General features: G+C 43.7%; 1 long non-coding RNA gene across 1 annotated transcript; it reads right to left on the reverse strand.

The window, feature by feature from the left end:
* LOC110404688 lies at window positions 895-12,877 on the reverse strand. Its single transcript, XR_002442457.1, has 3 exons — window positions 12,790-12,877; window positions 9,507-9,641; window positions 895-1,074 (listed from the first exon to the last, which is right to left on the reverse strand). It is a non-coding gene; the product is annotated as an uncharacterized LOC110404688 (long non-coding RNA).

The following is a 14,835-nucleotide window of genomic DNA, read 5'->3' on the forward strand; positions in this document are numbered from 1 at the left end:
AGACAAGTGATACAGTGTGGCTCTGGGTGGTTTTCAATAGGCTTTACAGTTATAACCATCTTCTCTCTGCTTCTTTGCCCTACCTTGAATTCTGATCAAACACAAAATCCCTCCACCTCCTTTTTGAAGTCAGAATTACTTCTCAGTTCTTTTGATGCATGTATTTCTAAACCTACCCAGAAATCATTTTTCTACTCCATCTCCGAAGCTGTTCTATACGTTTGGTACTGAGAAACGAAAGTTTCCATGGGGCTACCTACCCAGGCTGAAGTACAAGCCTTTTTCCACGTGCCTGCTCACATAGAGACTCCCATCACGTGCAACCTACACTAAGAAGCATTCACCAGGTAGAAGTCATCTGCCACTGAGTACCCAGATAGCTGTTTATCTTTTCCTTTCTTCTCTAATCTAGAGCTCATTTCAGTTTTATGCACTTCTGTATCTACATCCTCAGCTGTGACTGACTGGTGTTAGAGGGCCTCTGCTTTGGCACACAAATGTGTGGTACAAAGCTGCTGACTCTTTCCCTTTGGTCCTGAGCTCCTCTACTTCATTAGGATCCCCTAAATAAGTTCTGGAATTGCTTAGAGGGACAGATGAGTTTCCTCAGCTGCCCTTCCTGTCCTGCTGCAGATTAGGCCTCTTCTTCTCCTTTCTATAATAGAATTAGCTGGAATGAATACACTCTGGCTTTTCAGCTGCCTCAGTTCATTGCCTGCTGTATTAACCAAGTCTCTGATTTAGTTCATCCCAGCAGGACTCTCCAGAGATAACCTGAAATTGCTTTTTACTTGATTACTTCATGTCCCTTGGTTGCTTCCAGCAAGGCAATTTTGCAAGTTTTTCTATTTTGAAAAATCAGAATAAATGGTTTTCTATTTTGTCATTCAGAGATTTATTGAATAAGTGTTTCTCTCTGCCCTCCCCACAGCCAGAGCTGTTATTGGGCACTGTGGCTCTGCACATAGGAGCTCTGAAGCTGATCAGTGAAAGCCACTCAACAAATCTGCTGTTGGCCAAGTCCAGCTAGGGAAGGTTCAGCTCAGAACGGTCTGCTTCTTTCCCTCCTGCCCTCTGGGTAGGGAAAAAAAAAATTAAAATGAAGCATGGTGAATTATTTGAAGAACTGAAAATCAAAATAGTTGCAAAACACACTGAGGACAACACAAGATTTTCCCATGAGTATTCTGTGGATGAAGTTTGTCCAGTCAGACTAAAGGGAACTGCCCTGTGTACTGCAGCAATGGCACCTCACCCTGCAGAAAGCTGCAGGAACAGGCACAAAGGCAGCGATGTCTGCAGCTGGGGTACAAAGCCAGGGACCAACAGGGTTCTCAGCATCCCCACTAACTCCTGTCTCCTAGCTCCTGCCAAAAACTGCATGTGGAAATTGAACAAACCCATTTTCCATCGCAGTGAAGAAAGCACAGCAGAGCAACATGAGCAATAAAAACTCTCCCCAACATCTTTAAACTCACTTTTGCTCAAGTTATGAGCAGCTGGGAAGTGTGACATTTTCACAGTCCATTTCTGCCTGATCAGAAGCAATAGTCATTTGACAAAACAAGTTGCTGTGATGATCGTTAATTACACTGAAAGCAAATCCTCTAAAACCAAGCTAGATTTTGTTTTTTCTTTTTCTCCCAGCAGAGGTGGTCAGATGTGTTTTAAATAGATCCAAACTTTAGTAAAATGTCTTTTTGTTCTTTGTTTGCCTTCAGCCTCTGCTACAGAGGAGTCTAGCCTAAAGTCAACACATCACATCCAATGATCACTGTTCTCCACCTGCATGTGCAGGCTGTGCCCAGGAGGAGCGGACCAGCACTTCTCACACCAGAGCATTTATCGGCACTGCAGGGCAGCAAGGAAATCCCAGAAACTCTCTCAACAAAGTTGCCCTTCATCTTTCCAAATAACCTTTCCCTTTCTTCTACTCAGCTCTGACCAGCACAAGGCCAAGCCCACAAGCAGCTCTTCCAGGAACAGCTATCCCAGACATGAACTGCCAATCCATAGCTCTCAAGTGATTACAGCACACAGGAAAGAAAAACAAGGAAAAGCTCCTCTCAAAGTGTCAATACATAAATAAATGCAGTATTATTGCTTTCCTGTTGCCAGCTCTCTTGGGAAGTGTTATTTCCATATGTAAAGCAGGTTTATTTCCAATAGGGCTGAGTATCTCCAATTCCTAATTGTTCCAGTTCCCCAGGAAATCCCATGGCCCATGCTCTTAAGAGTTTTTGTTCTCAGATAATCTGGATGTTTGGCATATGTCCATAGGGCCACTTAAGTATTGTCTCCTTTGACGCATGGTGTACGTTCTAAAACCCTTAAAGGCTTAACCAAAACCCCTTGTTGTTATGCTCTATTTCTCCAAGTATTCTCACTGAACACAAGTAGCATTGTTTTGTTATCAGTTATAAATCTGTCGATCCAAATAATGCTGTCAATAACACAAGTGTGTATTTCCATCCCTTTAAACAGTAAGCCATGCTCTTAGGCAAGTGTCATGAACATTTTAGTCTTTCTGAGTACTGTGTTTGACTCAATAAAATACAACAACACATGGGGGAAGGGAGACAGAGGAGAGTGCAAAACTGGAAACAGAGGAATGGTGGGTGGGATTCTCATTAGCCTGGGGCTAACCATGAGGCAAGTCACATTTCACAGGACAGACAATGCCATCACTTCTTCAGGAAACGGAAGATGCTGCCATTATTACTCACCAGACTCTCTTCTTCACTAGCCAAGGCTGCTAAATGGCTGCAAGCCATCCCATTATCTGCACTGTTAGCTTGCTGACCCAGTCCACTGTACTGCAAGGTAGCAAAGCTGTGAGGCATGAACACTTTTAAGCTGATGTAGTGCCTAATCTTGCAGTTCAGCTCTGTGGGCTTTTTTGGGGAGCAGTACTACTATCTTTCTACACTTACAGCCTTCACATGTCTATTTAGCTGGACAACGCTTAATATAATATTTGATTATACATACATGAAAATGATGGCTTCCAATCTTTAATTAATTAAAGTTTTTCCTCATCTTTGATTGTTTTGCAAAGGTCTTTAGAAGTAAAAGCAGAAAAGAGGAGAAAGGGGGAAAATCACAATACAAGAACCCTAAACATCCCCCCATTCCTCCTCCCCAAGGAGACAGCCTGGCCCCATTGGAACACATCAAGAATTCCCATTGTTTCAAATGGATGCCTTTTCAGCACTGCTCTTTATAGGCTGAACCAAACTGTAAGGACTCAGCCAAGCACAGAAAATTGCAGCAAATTCAGACATCTTTCTTCATTCTGGTTTAAGGACACAAAGCTAACATATTTAACACATTTTTTGGATTTCAGAAGGAAAGAGATTTTGTATCTTGCCTCTTGCATCTTGACCTCTATGCCTTGGTCATCTCTTTCAACCAGAGGGCCCCATTTACTGGCAACAACCTAAATGGCACCAAGAATGTTTTTAGAGCAATAAAATCAATTTGTGACAAATGCTCCAAGTGAGAAAATGTTCTGGAGCTAACATTTTATTCTTACATTGAGCACACTCAAATAATGGTAAAAGCATTGGTTTTGTGTTATTGCCTTTGTGTTGTTTAACATATGTAAGAATACTAGATAAGCTCTTCCCCTCTATTCTTGCTCTCTGTATGTGGTCTAAGAATCTAATTACAGGCACGGACAACAAAACATACAGTAACTCGCATATGGTTCTGTGGTTGACTGGAGTGAGTAGGAAAAGGGCTGCACTAACACTAAAAGATCTCAGCATTCACTGCAGAGCAGACACAACATTATGAAGGGCACAGAATTAAGCAGTTCAAGCCCAACTTAGTTAGTTATTCTGAAAATTTTAAAGATATAATTGAAGTCTTTCTAAACAGGAGATCTTAAGATGGCAGTTCTGGATGACCCTCGTATTAACTCAGCCCTTACCCATTGCTTGAATTAACACAATTAGCCGCCACAGACTGAATATAAATAACATAAAATACCCCTTTTCTAGGATATGCAAAGCTGATCTTTAAATACTGAAGCTGCTGCTCCTCTGCAAGGTTATTTGTGAGTTTTATAGAGTCTGTGACTCACAAAAGGGAACAGTGTTTTATAATGCACACATGCCCTTCAACAAGCTTATTCTGTGGCTATTGTGTTCTAATTAGATCTTGTTGAAGTTAGTAATCTAGAAACTCAGGTCAAAAGGAAGGATCGGTGATATAACTATGTCTTGCATAAGATATTGTTTTTTAATCATCACATGGTATATTCCTTTATCCAGCTAGATATAGGCTCTGTTCAGAGACCTACATGCAGATTGATTGCAAAATAGTTAGCATTTTATTAGTAAAATAATACTATCAATTAAGTTAAATTTGCTGTGTTTATATCAAAGATTTTATATGTTAAGAGAGAAAATCTTATCTACAACAGGTAAATAAGGAATTGGAACACCTAGAAGATAGGTCTGATGTTACTTATTCCAACAAAATCACCACTTCAGCAAAACTGGCTGGTGCCTATCCAGCAGCACTCCAACTACGGCCCTTCGTTCATTCCTCATGTAACATACATCTTTGTCTTATGTATGAAATTATTGCACAGGAAGAGATCAGAACTCAGCCCTAGCCCAGGAGCGTGTCACCTCAACTCTCTTAAAGCCCATGTATCTCCTGATTCTGTTGAAATTTCATCAATTTGATCTTTTTCTGCCATAAAATGCAGTGGTGAACAAAAGCAAACAAATAAACCAGCAAAAAAAAAAAAAAAAACCCAACAACCAACCACTGGAATTCATAGACAAAAAAAAAAAAAAAGAAAAAATTAGAAAAAGGAATAGATTACCTGGGTTTCTATTTCAATCTCAGTGATTTGCATTACAGTATTCAGAAATAAGTGTTTTGAAGCAAAAGTAGCTTTCTACAGCCCTTTTATCATGTGATTTTTAATAAAGCACCTCAGATGTTTGCATAAGGATTCACAGGTGTGTGCAGCACTTGGGAGTAGTCCCAGGCTCTGCTGTGAGCTCTTTGCTGGCACCACTAACATCTGTGGTTTGCCTGCAGTCAGGTTACAGCCTTGTTGTTGCTTTGTTTCTCTCTTCACTAAGTGCACAGATAAGGTGATCTGTACACCTAAAAACTGTCATTAGTTAATAACAACTCAAACTACCGGGACAATGCATCATAAAGATTAATTACTGGTTAAGCCAGAAAGAATATGAGACTTACTTGCAGAACTGCAAAGTCAGAAGGTGTTAGAGCACCTCACTAAGTCACAGGATCTCTATTAAATCAAGTCATACCAGTCCCATTCAGCAATCTGTTAAACCCAACAGGAAGCATTTAAAAGGAGCGGAAACTGTGAGTGCTGCTTTCCAGCTCTAACGCATTAATCTCACAGAATGTTTTGTTGAGCATTAGCTGACAGACAAACCACTGCATGCAGATGAATGAATGGCAACGCACAAAAATCTCTTGCATGTATTACCTGCAAGAGCTCTCCAAATCTTGGTGCTTTGTGTACACTGTTGATACTGACACAGCTTTGAGAGAAGGAGGGATAAAAGACAGTGGATAATCAGGAATCATACTTGCTTTCTACCAATCATTAAAGGCTTGCTGCGATTTACTGTGGCACAGACAAATCCTGGCAGCGGGACCCCTGAGCTGGCTGGGCAGACTGCACACACGATGTTGTTTTGGGGGCTGCGAGGCAGATGACCCAGCCTGGCAACTCCTCTGTATAAAAATATAAAAGTAACTCAACTGAGACGAAGCTTTGATACCAGACCTGAGCCATTCATGATGAAATACAGACCATACAAAGTATTTAAGGGCCGCAAAACTTTGTTGCTTCACTACAGTGCACTTGGGACCCACAGAATTAGAAAGTGGTGCAAAGAAGCCTTGGTAGATCACAATTTCATTCACATCTGCAGCTCTTGCGTACATACAAAGTAAGAGCCCAAAGACATTCACTGTAAAAGATTCTTATCGAAGTCCTGTATTTCTGACTGAAGAATTCCTGAGAGATAGAAAACTACCCAAGAAAGGAATGCTTTATCAGGTCCCCCTTTGAGCACACCCAGCCCACACAGGGCTTCCAAACAAGCCTTGATTAATGCAGCACATCCCACTTCCTTCTTACGGATGCAAAAAAATAAGAGGCTTATTTTTATTTTTAGTCAGTGACTCATTGTTACCTTGCATCTATTTAGAAATGGGGAAAGAAACAACGGCTCAGATGTCTTTCACAGGATTTGAAAAACAGAAATAAAAGATACTGAATCATCATACTGATCTGTACTTCTTGCTCTAATTTATTTTTGCTGAAATGGATCCTCAAGTACATCTCAAATACCCTGAGAGCATCTCTGCCCTTTCCTTTTTTCTTTTGAGTTTGCCTTGCTAATTTCTCAGGAAATAATCCAAATCCCAGAGCAATGCACTGCAACTCCTGTACCACGCTGTATTTGGTAACTGGGACCTGTGCTGCTTCTCTCCCGCCCTAAGTGTTGGTATGTGGTGGAGGCACAGCTCCAGCTCCTGCAACATCCCAGTAAATCCATCTCATCGAGCAAGACACAGTCAGCCCAAAGCAGAAGTGGACTCCTTCCATGGATAAAACAGAACAGCAGGAATTTTATCCCTGTAAGAATGTCTCATTCTTGTGTGAAATTAGCACCATCTGCTTCATCTTCACTGCACTTCTCCTTAGAAGTTCCTGCCTTGTTGCAGAATAAGTGCAAACACCAGGGCAAGGAGGGCAGGGGCAAACAGTCACTGGGATTTTTAACACCACATTGGCCACTTCTCCATCCAGAAGGGCTGCCCACACAATTGAGTAACACCTTTACCTGAATATTCCCTGCCTTGACCCTGGTGATACACCTGGGACAATGGTACTCCCCAGACAAGCATTATGGCCTTCCTAAAGATGGAAACACTGCAAAGAGAAAAGAGGGCCTGGGTTTCACAGTGTTCCAGTGAGGCTGTCTGAAACTTTGGGGTACTTTGTAGTGAACCTGTGCTCTGAGGAGAAGTCTCCATCTTCACCGTTGTTAAATTAACAGCCCTTGTTAGCACGCTGAATTTTTAGTGTCTGCTTTAATCATAACTGCTTTTGGGCCCTTTAGGGCAGAGTTTCAGACAAGCTTCAGCGCTTGCCTGCTACTTAGAACAAATAGAATCTGACTAAGGGATGTAAATGGTCATAAAAGCCAATTTGGCTTAAAGTGGCTTTCCGGATTCACACTGTGAACTTCACAGTTCTGTTCCTCCTGTGTGGAGCACACATACTGCAAAGACACTGCTGTGTCCATTCACAAGCAGCTGAAAGGCTGTTAGGCTTTTGCTCCAGGAGTTGGTCTATCAGGAACTATTAAGTACGAAACTGCCTCTGGCTCAAGCAATCAGAGCTGTAGATCTCAGAGGCAAGAGAGGACACACACAGGAATTATCACACACTTCCCTTGCTCTTCAATGCAATCCTGGACATCCCCTCCCATTCGTCATGGATTTGTTGCTAGCATGCAGGTGATCTAACTTTAAACATGTGAGCTGCAGGGTTTCAGTGCTTGCGTGCCTGCTGGTAGCCTCATCCACAAGGCATTGCTCGTGCCCTAAGACAGCACCATGAGCATTCACTGAGTACAAGGGAGGGGACAAAATAACTGTGCTGAACGTAGATAGCTGCCCTGTAGGTGTCTAATGTCCAATCACATGAATCCTGGGCATTGTACAATCATCTCTTTGTATCTACTCTCAATTATATGAGTAACAAATCCCCACTGTGATGCTTACATAAATTTAATTTGAGAAAAAATGAGATTGCAAATTAAAGGAAATACAGAAGTGCACATAGTGCAATCTCTCTTCAGAGCTCAAACCCACCAGCAGCCTCCACTGCTTCATTAGGCATGTGGAACAGCACTTCTGTAATTATTGGATGCCCCTGAGACCACAGCTGCTAAATCTGGCCTCTGACAAATTTCTTCACTTGAAAAGTAGGAAGAAAGCATTATCAAAACAGGTGGTTTATTAGTGGCAAGCCTCAAGATCCAGGCTCATGATGTGTAGCAAGGCAGCTGGCTAGTGCCTCGCTGCCTGACAGCACTGCAGTATGCTTCCTCTGCTCTCACCTTTTTTCTGCTAAATCTCAGCTACAGCAACTATTAATATAAATATGTAAAGATTGTTAAACATCAGAGCATGCCAGACATTTCATAACCACCCCAGAAATGCTGCATCAGTACAAGCTCTATATTTAGTGATGACTACAGGAACTGGGTTGGAATAATTCAGTTCTCCTCTTTTCAGTCTACATTATTTGCATCCACCCATCAGCTACAAGCTCTTAAGGTGTGGATCATTAAGTCTCAGTGCCCGTGCCTCTGTGGGAATGAAGATTACGTACTGTGTGCCTTTGAGTGCTACGTATGCCTTTAAACATCATTTAATTTTTTCACTGTCAGGGAAAAGAAAAGTTAAATGGTGCACAAATCTGCTTTGCTACAGCAGTTACTCTTTTCCTGTATGACCACAAAGCAAGAACTACCATGTCTCCTGATTCAGAACCCCAAACAAACCCCAAGCACAAAACGGCAGGTAATTTTTTTTTTTTTTTTTTTTTAAATGGAGGCCAACAAAGGAAATAGCTCATTATGCAGGAGCTAGAACTAGGTCCTTTTTCCTTCCTTTCCAGATCAGACAAGGTTTACAGTTCAGGAAAAAATGCTTCAACTCTAAGAGAAGCAGAAACTCAAACATAACAGCAACTGCTTTGGTCATCTGGGGCTTGCAGCCTGGAGAGCTGTGCTTCTGCAGGGACAGTGGCTGAGGTTGGTGTCTCTGGTTCCTGTCTCTGGGCTTTAGGAGACACTGGCATCAAAGCTGCATTTCCACAGGAAGTCCAAACTGCATAAGGACATTTTTGCTTTGCAGGACACTAGTCTGAAACTGGCTTTCTGCTCTGTTTTATTCCCACCACGTACAGAAAAGCCAGAGCACCTCGGTTTGTAACCCAGCAACTGCAGGGCCCAGCTTGGCAGGCGTGGGCTCGCTCTGGCCTGCTGCAGCCCCAGCCCCTGCGGCTGAGACACCCAGCAGAGACAAAATGGAAAAGTATCCCTGGAAATGAGTAAGGAAAACAACGGGGGAGCAAGGCTGCTGGCAAGGGCCTCCATCCCCACGGGTGGGGACTAGGCCACACGATGGCAGCCTCTGTGCACAAATAGTCAGCACACAGCAGCCACAGAGCAGCAGGGCCAATACCTGCTGCAGAAGGGGATCAGCAGGGCTGTAGGGCTGCCAACCAGTTCCTCCCACTTCTGGCCGCAGAAGACAGTAGATGTTAAAATGTTAAGCACTACTAAAGAGAAAAATAAATCCCTTCTGGGGAGTTAAAGAAACTCAGAGCACTTTGCCAAGCTTGGATATGTTTACAAGAGCAGCCACACAAAATATCAGTGGCCATGTCTGTATGCCCATCACACATACGCATCACTCACCGTGATGTAAATATGTTGGCTGCACGGTTCTGGACCAGCTGTAGCAGAATCTGATGCTCATTCATTTCAAGGTGTGTAAACATCCAGCTAGCCAGCAGGGGTGGAGGACAGCTGCTTGGAGCATCTCCATCGTACCTGGCCAAAAGGATAAGAGCTGTGACTCAAGAATCCACACAGCAGCCTGTAATTAGCAATATCGTCATTGGTAATAATGAGAAACAGCAAAGAACAGGAAACGAGCATTTCTATGGAGCCTGCCAATAGGGTCTGCAATACGTGCAGGTTTTGTCTTGTACTTCTTCAACCTCTATAACCACTGATTTGGTAGCAATTAGAAATTACAGACTTTTGTTGTAAGAAAGTAAATTTTACTGTAAGGAAATAACAAAAGCATGCTGATCCACTTTCAACAGCACATGATTTAGAAAGCCTATAATGAAATTGAAGAAAGTATAATTTTGATTAGATATGACAGTTTAAGGAAAGAAATTGAGGAAAAATAGTCACGGAGGTCACCAGAGTGTTCTGCTTGGTTCTCACTGTGATTGAGGTGCTAAAGGAACTGTAGCAAACTAGAAACTCCTGCTTCTAGATCAAAAGTAGATAAAATTAGGCCTAATCTTTACATTTCAACAGGCTTTAGCACAACCTTTACTGCTTTAATTTAAACCGTTGCTATTAGGAATTAATAATCACGGTAAATACTTTCATAGGAGGGTACAGAACAAGAAAAGTCTCAGACAAGACTCAGGGAGGTACAGCGTGATCCGCTCTCATATGATCCTGCAAAACCTTCCCTGGCTGAACCTCAGACCTCCTGCCACCCACCCCAAAGGAAGACATTCCTGCCTCCTATCACCCGGCATAAGAGCATCTCCTTGGGTGAGCGATGGCCTGGCAGTTTAGAGAAGTGGGCTGTACTTGTTACTTTCTTTTCTCTCTGCTTCTCAAAAGTGTTCCCAGTTGAGAATCAGGAAGGTATTTCTGGAGCAGCTATGCCCTGCGAAATGCAGCTGACATGGAAAAGTAATTCTCCCTCACTTACAAGTACTTTTCAGTCCCACAATTGCTTAAGCAGATTTTCTTTGAAGAAAATAAGTAGCAGCTAGGTAAACACGAGAGGCCAATTTATTCTATCCTGACATATCCAAAGAGTTGGTTGAGAGGTGTTACAGGAGTGTTTTAATCCATCAAAAACGCAATGACTAAATAAGTAATTACTGCTCTGAATGAGTACCATCAAGTCCTCCTGCACTCACTTAAGAGAATATTTCTACATTTGTCTTGCAACCTGGCCACGTGACAGACCTGCGTGCACACGGTACCCAATTAGTGTCAAGTCTAAGAGCTCCTCATCATGCAGCTCATGTCTATGAACCTCTCCTGGAAGCAATTTTCCCAGCTTGCAAAGAGCAAATCACCTTCCCCCATCTCAGGGGGATTCTCCAAATAGGGGGAAAACAAACACATGTAACACAGGATAAAGAATTAATTAGATAATATCCTCTCAGTGCTTTGTAGATGCAGAGTGTTATCTACTCTAAGTGCTAAACATTACATGCAATTAGATGGCAGGCAGGTCAGACTCTGGCACTTGAAGAGGGCAAATGACTGTGGAAAACTAATGGCGCAACCTGTTTCTATCTCAGCATGCTCTGGGGAAAAGGGATTTTGTTCTGTTTAGAAGATCTGGTCTCAAAGTCTCTCTAACTGTTTAATTCAGCTCCCACTCACAGCAACAGAAGAATTGCCACTGGCTTGGTTGAGAGCAGGTTCAGATTCCAAACAGCAGCGTGAAGTAGTGGTATGTTGCATCTGTTACTCGAGCTGAGAGAAGCCTCAGATCACTCCCACAGGGCGGGCTCTCGGCACAAAGGGCGGTGAGCACGCTTCCTAAAGGTGCTCAGAGCCTTTCCTGTGCAGGAGATGTAAGCGAGGGTGGGGTGCGGTGCTGAGCCCACCTGGGAACATGCAGCTCGCACTGAGCCTGCCACAGTCCCTGCAGGGAGCCCTGCCTCTGACGGCTCCAGCTGGCAGGTGGCTGCTTTCCTTGCACGTGTGGGAGAAGTTCATAGTTTCTTGGATTCAGCCAACAGGCTTGTTACTCACTCACATACTTCATTTGCAATCAGAGACTAAAGCTGGTAAGTATTCAAATCTGGTAAAAGAAATAATTATGGCAGATTATGGTATAGTTAGATTAAACACACACAAGAAAATCTTGTTCCAGAGTTACCTGCAATTAGTTTTTTCTCTTTAAGTTGAAGTTACAAGTTCTCCAAGATTCCTCGTACATCACATACGTGATGTGAACGCAGGTAGTTGCAACACTTTGGCTCGTGTTTCTGGAAGCCTGAGCACTAAGAGGTGTTCTACTTAGATACACTTACCTGGCTCGGGAAACTCCCCTTTGTTTTGCATTCCCAGTCTTTGATTTTCTCTTGCTAACTGCATTACGAATTATTCTTAACATGAAATTTCTGACAGATAGAAAGGATCCATAAATTTTAATTTTAGAATTATTTCTGTTCATTTTAACCTTTCTCTCACGTTTCATTTCTAATGTGGAGTTGAGTCTTCTCCTGACCAAAGTTTGCTCCCTAGAGACTGTGACACAGACACAGCCATGCCTCTGCAATCCTACATGACATCGCTTACGAGCAGACAGCATGTCCTGTTTCCTCACGTGTAGATACCACAGGTAAGCTCACGAGCTGAGGCTTGACTAGTCTGTCATAACTATCTGAGAGCACTGCCAGCAGCTGTGTTAGGAAGCCAGCATAGCTTTCCAAAGGCAGCTAGGGCTGCACGTAGATGCTTGGCTCAGACCTCCCTAAGCACTGCTCTCTAACCTTCTCTCCCTGTTTTGGAATCCAAAACAGTAAGAAAAATAACATGTCAAGTCTTTTCTGTGTTTCAGTCTCTCCAGAAACACAAATACACAAAGAGAAGAGCAGAGGATACATAACCTGCTCCGCACACCCCATCATCTAGCAGCAATTGTATCAGGACAAAACTGTTAGCTTAATTTGACAAGTGAGTTAACATGACCACACCTGGCATGACAAATAGACACACTACACTGCTGGAATGTCTCTAGCAGTCACCTATTACACCAGCAATCAACCTTTACTCAACACACAAACATTTTCAAGTGAGCAAATGTGATTCGCCTGCAACACCTTCTGAGGAAAAGAAATATTTACACCGAGACTCTAACAAGAACCTTACTGCAATTAAATCAAACTCAAAAGAATATTTCAGTCCAGAAATAGTACATTACCTCTACTCACACACATAGGAGTAGACCAGGAGACCATGGGAGCCAGAGCACTTCCTCAGTAAGAATGCTAAAGGCCAAAGGCAAACCTAAGAAAGGCATAATTATATAGTTAATTATTTACCTGGGGACAGCTGTAGTGGAAAACATCAAGATGAAAACGTTTGTTTGAGCGCAGCTGGTATATAGTGGGTGCTGGGTATCCTTTGCTCTCACGGTCAGGAGAGATGTTCCCTCCTTCCCACCATCCTATTGTCTTCTACTGAACACTGGCTGGGCAGAAGCCATCTTCTGCTAGAGGAGACACAGCTCTCGTAAGCTGAAAAAACTCTAGGATGAGTTTAATGGTGTGCTGAAGATATTATATGCATCAGGGGTAAACAAGAAAGGCTCTGAGGGAGCACTGATGAGGTGTATTGCAGGTGTAGCATAAGAAAAGCGAATCGGAAGGATGCTTTGCTTCAGGTTATTCTAAAGGAGGCCGTGCAAACTACAAAGAAACAATTTGCATCTCTTCCTTCTGCAGAAGACAGAGCATTAAACCCATAATCAATGTTAATAGGTACTCAGAGTGGCTGGGTCTCGGTACCAGTGTATGCAGAGCAAGAGGGGCACAGCTCACAGGTGCTGCACAACCGCTCATTGAGGACAAGCATGCAGTAACTACCATAAGGGAAGCTGCCTATGAGCAACTCCAGGATCTCCACACCTTTGTCTTTCAGGGCTGTCCATTCTGATCTCTAACACTGGCTCTTATCAGATCTCAAGGAACCACTAATAGAGTGACTGGCAACAAACAAATTGCTGAAAAGAGCAAAGAGAAACTCCCCTGCTTACCTCAGGCCCATCAAAGACTGGCAGCTGGATCCAGCTTGGGCTGCTCCCTGGAGCAAGTAGACAACGTAGAGTGAATGACACTTAACCTTACAGCAAATGGAGGACTTAAATCCATTCACTGAAATTATATGCCTTCCTAGAAAAGCACATCTCATGTGATTAAAAATCTAACTTCCAGCTATGAAATTCTGAGAACTTTTGTGCCAGGCAAAGATTTACACAAAAATCTATTTCAGAGTGCATGAAGAGACCTGAGAGACCTATTTGTCACAGTGAAAATGAATGTCAGGCTGGGGAGGAAATACAAACATTTTACTTGCTTCAGCTGATTCAGGTGTTCAGATTGCTGTCAGATTAGCAGATAAGCTCCGTGAGGGTTACTGGGGAGCTGATCATGGCTGAGGGCAGGCAGGGAGCAAACACCCTGCAAGGCTCCTGTTTCTCTGACTGGCTCCTGGCAATGTAATCAGCACAGCCTGCTTTACTTCATTCAGATCCCAAGCACCTGCAAACACAGCCAGGTCCTTGGCGTGAGATTGTTTTCAAGCTTGTTACCTGGGAAGGGTGGTGTAAAGTCCTTTGCCCCAGAGGCCTCTTTGTCTTTGACCTATGCACGAGCCCTCAGTGACTTAGGGTACAGAGCAGAAAGCGAAGGAAGGTTCTGGATGCAGCTCAGGCTGTGGGTCCAAAGCCCAGCGGTGGCTCCAGCTGTGTCTGAGGGCCCTCACTCTGGTTGCCAGAGGCAGGAGTGATGATGGAAGGCATGTTTCTCTTCCCTGCCAGCATTCCAGTGACGATGCCAGGGCCCAGAATGGACCCGGAAGTCTGGACCTGACCTCCACACTAGCGGTGTCCTGCTCCTAAGGAGAGCACAGTACAAAATACACAAGCATTTTCTTCCCATGCTTCCTTCCATGAGCCCCAGGAAAGCAGCAGGCAGGAGGGCAGCATGCCGTTATATCCATACAGCAAGCATGGCACCCCAACATGGCCTTACAGGATCCTGGGCTCTTCCCCTCGGAGATGGACCCCACACCCCCAGCCTGCACATGGTGTCCCACCGGGCCTCCAGCCCGAGGACGGCTGTGGATGAGGTGGCTGTGGGTTCCAGTCAGGCAGGGCCGTGGCAGCCCACCTGCCTTCCCCACAGCTCCTTCCCGCCATCCCTGTGGGGCTCTGCTGCCATGAGTCAGCGCAGCCACGTGAGGCGGC

This window comes from Numida meleagris, chromosome 11, assembly GCF_002078875.1.
Source record: "Numida meleagris isolate 19003 breed g44 Domestic line chromosome 11, NumMel1.0, whole genome shotgun sequence".
Classification (NCBI taxonomy): Eukaryota; Metazoa; Chordata; class Aves; order Galliformes; family Numididae; genus Numida; species Numida meleagris.